The sequence below is a fragment of the Ovis canadensis genome, chromosome 14 (genome assembly GCF_042477335.2).
Source record: "Ovis canadensis isolate MfBH-ARS-UI-01 breed Bighorn chromosome 14, ARS-UI_OviCan_v2, whole genome shotgun sequence".
NCBI lineage: Eukaryota > Metazoa > Chordata > Mammalia > Artiodactyla > Bovidae > Ovis > Ovis canadensis.
In genome coordinates, this window is record NC_091258.1 from 60,417,774 (window position 1) to 60,428,015 (window position 10,242).

General features: G+C 41.4%; 1 protein-coding gene across 2 annotated transcripts in view; it reads right to left on the reverse strand.

Annotated features, from left to right (window-relative positions):
- Positions 1-10,242, reverse strand: part of ZNF569 (zinc finger protein 569) — a 35,601-nt gene that overhangs the window by 23,618 nt on the left and 1,741 nt on the right. For both annotated transcript variants that reach the window (XM_069550395.1, XM_069550394.1), the window contains exons 2-3: positions 3,534-4,402; positions 1,947-2,105 (exon numbers count right to left, since the gene is read on the reverse strand). The gene's annotated coding sequence lies outside the window, so the exon portion shown is untranslated. The remainder of the gene's footprint in view (positions 1-1,946; positions 2,106-3,533; positions 4,403-10,242) is intronic.

Below are 10,242 nucleotides of genomic sequence, written 5' to 3' on the forward strand. Positions count from 1 at the left end.
TTGCTAAATTCAACATCACTTTCTCAGTCCTCTTTTGCTTGGGCTATCAGCAGCATCTGACACAATTTTCATTAAAACACATTCTTCCCTCAGTTTCCAGGATATCACAGAGTTCTCTCTCAATCATTCTAGCTGGTCCCTTTCAGTCTCTTTTGCTGATTCCTCATTTCCCAGACTTTGTCATGTTGAAGTGACCCAAAGATTAGTCCTTTACCTCTGTCATTTTCCATCTACCCTACAACGTGATCTCATCCAGTCTGGTTGTAAATATCACCTAAAAGGGGCTTCCCAGGTGGTGTAGTGCCTGGGAATCTGCCTGCCAATGCAGGAGCAGCAGGAGTTCAATCCCTGGGTCAGGAAAAGCCTCAAAAGTAGGAAATTGCAACCCACTCCAGTATTCTTGCCTGGAAAATTCCATGGACAAAGGAGCCTGGTGTGTTACAGTCCATGGGGTCACAAAGAGTTGGAGATGACTGAGCACATGTGCGTGCGTGCACACACGTGTGCATCATCTACATGCTAATAACTGCCAAGTGTATGTCTCCAATCTGAGACCTTTCTTTAGAACTGTACACTTGTATATCCCACTGCCAACTTAATATTTCCACCTAAATACCCAGTGGGCACCTCATACTTCACATATAATATTCCAAACTGAAATCTCACTATTTCCCTAAGCCTCAGGTTTTTCCTACCCTCTTTCCCTTCTCAGTAATAACTCCAATCTTCAAATTGCTCAGATTAAAAAATACTGTGTCATCCTGTCATACACCACATCAGTTCTATCAGCAAATTGACATACATGACTACTTCTCACCATTTTTACTACTCTCGTCCAGGTCACCAACATCTTTTCCCTAGATTAATGCAACAGTTTCCTAATTAGTCTCTCCACTTCTTCCCTTGTCCTTGTCTTCTTCCCCTAATCCTCTCATCAGACCAACCAAAGCAATCCTCTTAAATCATAAGCAGATAAAATCACATGTTCAAAACTCTCCCACAACTTCCCACCTCATTCTGAGTAAAAGTCAAGATCATTAACATGGCCCACAAGGACCAACTTGATCTGGCCTCTGGCCCTTCAATTACCTTTCTTCTCTCATCTCTCACTACTCTCCCTCTTATTTGCTCTATTTCAGCCACCCGAGCCTCTTGGTTAGAGAAGGCAACGGCACCCCACTCCAGTACTCTTGCCTGGAAAATCCCATGGATGGAGGAGCCTGGTAGGCTGCAGTCCATGGGGTCGTGAAGAGTCGGATACGACTGAGCTACTTCACTTTCACTTTTCACTTTCATGCACTGGAGAAGGAAATAGCAACCCACTCCAGTGTTCTTGCCTGGAGAACCCCAGGGACGGGGAAGCCTGGTGGGCTGCCGTCTATGGGGTCACACAGAGTCGGACACGACTGAAGCAACTTAGCAGCAGCAGCAGCCTCTTGGTTCAGAGAAGGCAATGGCAACCCACTCCAGTACTCTTGCCTGGCAAATACCATGGACGGAGAAGCCTGGTAGGCTGCAGTCCATGGGGTCGCTAGGAGTCGGACACGACTGAGTGACTTTCACTTTCATGCATTGGAGAAGGAAATGGCAACCCACTCCAGTGTTCTTGCCTAGAGAATCCCAGGGACGGGGGAGCCTAGTGGGCTGCCATCTCTGGGGTTGCACAGAGTCAGACACGACTGAACTGAATTAGCAGCAGCAGCAGCCTCTTGGTAACAGGTATATTTCCACCTGGGCTCTTCTAACTGGTGTTCCCTCTTCCCTTAATTATATGCATATGCTGTGCATAATTAGCTCCTAATTTCCTTCATATCTTTATTATTACATTTTCAGGATGCATTTCTAGCTACCCCACCTAAAAGTCCTATCCCTGATTCTATATATTCTCCTTCTTTACTTCTTAGAATTTTTCACTATGTAATGTATGTTATATTAAATTTACTTACCTCACTTATTATCTGACCCACAACAATTTAAGTACCATGATAGCAGAGTCTGTCTACTTTGTTCAATGCTATATCCCAAGCATCTTTTAACTCCTGTCACATGCAGCATTCAATAAATGGTGAGTAGATGAATGAATAAATCCATAATACCTGAAGAACCTGGAAAAGAAATTTGAAAATAGAACACTGCTTTAGAAAAATAACTTAGAAAACACATAATTCACAAAAAAATTATTTTTAAAATGGTTGACTGCAATAGTAATCAAATAACTGCAAATTAAAGGAATAATTTTACATCTATGAGGTTAACAAAGATTACTAATATTAATGATAACCATTGTTATCAAGGGTGTATAAATATAGGCAGTCTAATACTATGCCAATAATACTGTAGATTAGATGGAACTTTACCAGAGAATAATTGGATAGAATTAGGGAGTCTTTGAGCTTCCCAGGTGTTGCTAGTGGTAAAGAATCCACCAGCCAATGCAGGTAGAGCTAAGAGACACAGGTTCAATCCCCAGGTTGGGAAGACCCACTGGAGGAGGGCATGGTAACCCACTCTAGTATTCTTGCCTGGAGAATCCACGAACAGAAGAGCCTGGCAGGCTGCAGTCCAAAGGATTGCACAGAGTCAGGAAATGACTGAAGCGACTTAGCACAAATGCAGGTAGTCTTTAATAAGCACATACACTTCAACTGTTCAGTTCCACTTCTAAGAGCCTGCCCCCGAAAATTAATAAAGTGCATCATAATGTGCCAAACAGTTGCTAATAAACACATTCTTTACAATGGCAAGAAGTTGAAAAGAACCAAATTACGCATCAACAAGAGTAAATGCATTAACATGTATACCATAAAAAACCTGTTAAATGATCACATAGATGTGTAATTGTTTAAATGTAAAAATATTAATTGCACATTGTTAAATACCATAGGTAGACTACACAATTGTATGTACAGTGTGTTTCCAACTTTCAAGCTACTGTGCATATATATATATAATATACTCACAGGGAATGAAAAGATGGGAAATAAAATTTGATAGTGGCTGGCAGAAGTATGAATGATTCTTGTTTTCTTGGAGCTTTTCTTTATTTTGAATTGGGGCTGGGAGTGGGGGGCAAGGAGCATGAAGCACACAAAATATGGCGAATACACGAAAATACAATTTGAAACAAATACTAAAACAACGTGTTGGGGCTACTGATGTCTAATAGAAAAACATATTTACTATGACCAGAACCAAAGAAACGAAGCACTGGTACAGTCTCACAAATCACACACAGGCTTTGTAGTTCGAAGCCACATTCATATGGAAATAGAAAAGGGAAAAAACACATGCACAAAATCCGCCTACACACACGACTCCACGGCCACATGAGTCACGGACAAATGTCTGGAAAATAAAGTCCTATCGAGTCACACACTCAGTTTTTCACCCTCCACTCCCTCGGCCTCAGGGAACCCGCCGCCCCTGCCCGGCGTCCTCCTCCAGCAACAGAGGCACCTAGTGGGCCGCAGGCCCCTGCTCCACCCAGCACAAAGAGTCCCGGATTCTGAGCTCGAGGCTTCCCGAAGACTCACCGGCGAACCCGCAGACACAGGCCACAGTTCCACACTTCAACACCGCCCGAGTGGCCCAGCCGGTGCGGCCCGAGTGAGGGGTGCCACTCAGGTCAGCGCCGACCGTGGCGGTAGGTAGCACCAGCCCAGGTCCGTTAGATGCAGCTAACTCTTCCCAGAGGCCCCCGCGGCTCGCCGGGAGGGACTGGCCCTCCCGCTGTCAGGGTAACCGGAATGACCCACCGCACCGTGGAGGGGCTCTCAGATCTGCCGAGGGACCTCAGCTGAGTTTTGCAGCAGCTGCCTCCCATGAGTCTAGCACTCGGAGCCTGGGAGTGCTACTTGGCGCTGAGGAGAATCTGAAAAGGTCCGCGGTTTTGAGGCCCAGAACTACATTTCCCAGAGGCCTCCTCGGTCGAAATCTATTTTCTGCAAAAAGTCGCTTGCTCCGTGCAGTTGGCTATTATCTTCGGGTTCTCGGCATTATGGTATCTAGTCCGTGAAGGAAGCACCGCTGAGTCGGTTTAGTTCCGTTTGATCCCGGCCACACCTGGGACTGGACTTCAGTGGGGTGAAGGTGGGAAAAGAGAAAAGTTCTGGGCACCGTGAGGAGGAGGTGGGCCAGCCTGAGCCTCAAGCTCCGGGCGGCAGTCAGAGAGGGGAGGAGTGCCCTTGGGTGATCCAGTGTGAAAGATTTCTGCGGTGGGATTTGGGGTAGGGTGCCTAGCGGGTCGAGAGACTCTGAGGTCCAGTGATTTTGGAGTCGTGCGAATTTGATTCGTGTGACCATGGTCGCGTCGTCTGTTTTAGGGACCTCTTGATTCTGACCCTGCAGCTTTTGAGAGACAGTGTGCTTGTGTTCATTGTGTTTCTGTTTTTCTGACGGGCACCTGGTAAAATATTGAAACTTACATGATTAAGTCAACACCCCACAGTCACCAAAATATTAAATGGAAAAAAATCGTAGTTTTGTGAATGTATATTGCTGGAAACACCCTTACTTCTTTTACACTGTGTTATTCCACATCCATGTGTGTTTTATGGACAAAGATAATACAGGTAATTTAGAAAGATGTTGTTGAAGAAGGCAAAGACCTTGAGCCATCAAATGAAAGGGTATGTCAATAATTCAAAGTAGCCTCGACATCAGGAGTGAAAAGTGTAGGTGGAAACGCAGAGAAGTAACTAGGTGCAAAAACCTAAGAATCTAGCAAACCAGACTTTAATGTCACTCCTGCCATAAAGACCTGATTTTTTTTCAACATTTCATTTGAGTTTCACTCTGATTTAAGAATTTAAAAAGTTTTCAATGAAAATTGAAGACTCACTACAGTAATTTTGCAGTAGAGATTAAAATGGAGAAAATCTCTATGAAAACACGATGCTTTTATGTAATAGTATGTTGGCAAAGAGAACAGAATACTGCAGACTACAGCATGCTAAATATCAGGAACTTGAAGTTGTTGAAGGTATCAGAGAGGCTTCTTGCTCATAAGCTTACTGTAAAGCTATACAAAGCCACAAAACTAAAGAACTATGCTATCTCTAGGAAGCAGAAAAAAATAGTCTTCCTTTCCAGGCTTCATTTCACTAGATGATAACCAGCACTGTTTCAGAATAGTGTGAATCTCTTTCTGGAAAGGGTAAAGAGACTCCTAAACACTGCATAGAGAGAACATGTCCTCTAAATAAGTCTTAATTATTTGTCTCATGTGTGTTTACCAGCAGTACATTTCTTCTGTCACCTGTAAGAGTTATTTTTTGCTAAATATTTTGTTAAAAGATGAGAAGAGAATAGAGCTGGTTCTATGTCCATCTAGCTTCCTGATTTCATTTTTTATACTTGTAGATTTGTCTCTCCTTTTATTTCTGTAAAGCTTTGCTTTATCTATTTTAAAGCTCTCTTGTTGATGATACATATTTAGAGTTGTACTAGCTTCCTGTTAAATTGATCCAATAAAAAATTATGTAATTTGTGACTTCCCTGGTGGTCCAATGGGTAGGACACTGTGCTCCCAATGCAGGGGACCTGGGTTCGATCCCTAGTGAGAGAAGTAGACCCTACATGCCGCAACGAAGATCCAGCACAGCCAAATAAATATAAATACTTTTTTAAAAGAAATTATGCAATTTACCCTTTATTTATAATATTGGTTTTTGTCTTAGTCTGTTTTGATATTACTATAGCTTCACCATGCTTCTTTTGGTTAGTGCATTATCTTTTTCTATACTTTTTCTTTTAACTTTTATTTTTGTAGTATGTCTCATTAAATAATATTTATTTTTAAAATAAATGACAGTCTTACTTGTTGACATATTTAGTAAATTTACATTTATAAAGCAGTTGGGTTTTGTTCTACCACCTTAGAATTTGTTTTCTTTTGGGACCCCATGGACTATAGCCCACCAGGCTCCTGTCTCCATAGGATTCTTCAGGCAAGAATATTTCCCAGGTGGTGCAGTGGTAAAGAAACCACCTGCCAATGCAAGAGATTGTTAGAGTTAGATCCCTGGGTCAGGAAGATCCCCTGGAGGAGGAAATGGCAACTCACTCCAGTATTCTGGATTCTCATGTAGTTTTAAGAAGTAATTCAGGGAGATCCCGTATACCTTTTATCCAGTTTCCCCCAGTGGTAACATCTTGCAATACTATACACAGAATCAGAACATTGACATTGATACTCTCAACATACTTCCATCATCATAAGAATTTTTCATGTTGTCCTTCTAAAGCCACACCCACTTCTCTCTTTCCCGAAACCCTCTCCTTAAGACCTGGCAACCCTAATGTGTTCTCCATTTCTGTAATTTTACCTTTCAAGAATGTTACATAAGTGAGATTATAAAGTATGTAATTGGAGTACTGACTTTTTCACTCAGCATGATTCCCTGGAGATTCATACATGTTGTTGTATGTGTAATTCATTCCTTTTTATTGCTGAGTAGAATGCCATGTGAACATACTACAGTTTAGCCATTCCCTCATGGAAGGACATATGGGCTTTTCCAACTTTTGTCTGTTACAACTAAAGCTGCTATATACATTCATATACAATTTTTTTTTTCATTTCAAACACCAAGAAGAGTTTTAGAAGGAATTTGTTCATTCACTAAAAAATCTATCTGGCATTTCCACTGAGATTATATTCAGTATATAGATAAATTGGGGCGAACTGACATTTTTATAATGGTGAATCTCATAACTATGCAACATAATATATCTCTTCTTAAATTCCTCTCAGTAATGTTTTGTATTTTTAGTGTACAGGTAACAAAATCTTTTGTCAGGTCTACCCCCAAGTATTTCAGAGTTTTTGATGCATTTTAATTGGTATTTTTTAAAATTTCAATTTCCAACTGTATGTAAGAAATACAATTGATTTTTGTAACTTGTAGCTTGATACCTTGCTAAACTCACTTAGTATTTCTACTAGAGTATTTAGAGGTTCCATTGCATTTTCTACAGAGATGATTATGTCACCTGTGAAAAAAGACATTGGTGTCTATTCCTATTAAAATCGGCAAATACATGATGGACCCCAACCCCAAATTTGGTTAGGATATTGAGATGGATGAAGCCGCACACACACACCAAGAAGAAATGAACATTTTCTCACTCACACAATGAAGCTTTCTAGGAAAAGCAAAGCAGTCATCCCAAGAAAGTCTGCAAATGGCTTGTGAAAGCAAGGAAAGGAAACTGGCTTGGAGTGTTTATGGCAGAGGCTTGTGTGGTTTAAATCTCCTGCTAGTGTCAAAGGAGAGAGCACCTGAGTTTGCCCAGCTTGGGGATATAAGAAAAAGAAGAAGGAGTGAAGCTCAAAGCTACGAGCAGCTTCTGCTGCTGCTCCTGTTGCTGCTTGTGTGTGTGTGTTTGGTGTGGATCCAGTGAAGCAGCAGCTGAGGAGACTAGTTCTCGCCATGGCTGACAAAAAGGCCAAGTGGGGAGTCAAGGTTGAGAACAATGATCATATTAATTTGAAGGTAGCAGGTGGTGCATTTTAAGAAGCATAGGGACTTCCCTGGTGGTCCAGTGGTTAAGAATCCGCCTTGCAATGGAAAGGATGAAGGTTTGCTCCCTGGTTAGGGAACTAAGATCCCACATACTGTGGAGCAACTAAGTCCACCAGCCACAACTAAAAAGTCCATTTGCCCACAACTAAATCTTGATGCAGCCAAATAAACAGATAAGTATTTTTAAAAAGGATTAAGAGGCATACAACAACTTAGTAAACTAATGAAAGTCTATAGTGAATGACTGAGTTTGTCAATAAGGCAGATCAGAATACAATTTGATGGGCAGCCAATCAATGAGACATACTCACCTAGACAGTTGGAAATGAAGGATGAAGATACAGTTGGTATGTTCCAGCAACAGAGAGGTGTCTACTAAAACAGAATCCTGCTACTTTACTCTAAAATTCTGTTCTTACCTACCAAGAGGACATTCTCAATTAGAAAAATGCAATTTGGTTCTACTATATCCTAACTACTGCAGGACAGTTTTCTCTAGTCTTTCATCTTCCTCTTCCCCATTCCTTTATTGTCTATACAGTAACTGGTGTATACATAAATATACCGCTTTTTTAAAAACTAAATCATGGACAATGGTATGTCTTGATTGACACCAAATGGAAATTGCATGGGGGATATTACATTACTCCCCATAGAATACTGGAACCTTTACAATAGTTTATTTCTATTTACTTCTCTTCTCCTGGCCTTTGTGCTATTGTTGTCATACAATTTGCTTCTATATCTGTTAATTTATGTATTAAGAATATATAAAACTGTGACTACATTGTTTTTATTTTTGTTTAAATAGTAATTTGTATTTTGGCAAGAATTAAATAATAAAATACTGGGACTTCTCTGGTAGTCCAGTGGCTAAGACTCTGATATCCCAATGCAGGGGCAAGGGTTCAATTCCCAGTCAGGGAACTAGATCCCACATGCCACAACAAAAACATGGGGCAGCCTGAATAAATAAATAAATATTAAAAAAAGACAATAGTATTATGTGTTAACCCTGTAGTTTCCATCTTTGGTGCTCTTCACTGTTTTGTGTTGATCCAGATATCTGTTTGTTATTCAAATACACATACAATAGGTCTCTTGAAATTGCCCTTCTACTCTGATTTTTGATTTTCCATTTTTAAAGCTAATTTTTTTCTAGGTCTATCGTGGCATGACAAACAGCAACAGCATCTGGCACACAGTAGGTGCTTTCTAATCACATGCCACTAAGCAGAATTCCTTTCACAAACCCACATCCATTAGCCTAGTCCTCACCATTTCTCATGCACTATCATACCACACACTTCCTCTACTTTCCACCAGTCACTTTCTATTATAGCACATTCTCACAGCATCACAAATGTCACACACAATAACACAATCACACACATGGTCACAGAAATGCACCATGTTCACCCCCCCAACACACATAGTTTTACATCTTTGTCAACAAAGGTCCGTCTAGTCAAGGCTATGGTTTCTCCAATAGTCATGTATAGATGTGAGAGTTGGACTGTGAAGAAAGCTGAGCACCAAAGAATTGATGCTGTTGAACTGTGGTGTTGGAGAAGGCTCTTGAGAGTCCCTTGGACTGCAAGGAGATCCAACCAGTCCATCTTAAAGGAGATCAGTCCTGAGTGTTCTTTGGAAGGACTGATGTTGAAGCTGAAACTCCAATACTTTGGCCACCTGATGCGAAGAGCTGACTCATTTGAAAATACCCTGATGCTGGGAAAGATTGAGGGCAGGAGGAGAAGGGGACGACAGAGGATAAGATGGTTGGATGGCATTACCGACTCAATGGACCTCGGTTTGGGTAGACTCAAGCAACTGGTGATGGACAGGGAGGCCTGGCGCGCTGTGGTTCATGGGGTCACAAAGAGTTGGACACGACTGAGCGACTGAACTAACTGACTCTCACTATAAAACACACGGTGACAGAATCAAAGGGTAGTGCACCCACAAAGTCACAGTCAGTTGACAGAAACTTAAACAAAAACTTAAAATATAGGAACTTCCCTGGTGGGCCAGTGGTAAAGAAACCACCTTCCAATGAAAGGGCCGCGGGTTGGGTCATTGAAAAAGCAAGAGAGTTCCAGAAAAATATCTACTTTTGCTTTATTGACTACACCAAAGCCTTTGACTTTGTGGATCACAACAAAATGTGGAAAATTCTTAGAGATGGGAATACCAGACCACCTGACCTACCTCCTAAGAAATCTGTATGAAGGTCATCAGTTAGAACTGGACATGGAACAACAGACTGGTTCCAAATCAGGAAAGGGGTACGTCAAGGTTGTATATTCTCACCCTGCTTATTTAATCTATATGCAGAGTACATCATGCGAAATGCCAGGTTGGATGAAGCACCAGCTGGAATTAAGATTGCTGGGAGAAATATCAATAACCTCAGATACACAGATGACACCACCGTTATGGCAGAAAGTGAAGAACTAAAGAACCTCTTCATGGAAGTGGAAGAGGAGAGTGAAAAAGATGGCCTAAAACTCAACATTCAGAAAACTAAGATCATGGCATCTGGTCCCATCACTTCATGGCAAATAGATGGGGAAACAATGGAAACAATGACAGACTTTATTTTGGGGGGCTCCAAAATCACTGCAGATGGTGACTGTAGCCATGAAATTAAAAGACGCTTGCTCCTTGGAAGAAATGCTTTGACCAACCTAGACAGCATATTAAAAAGCAGAGA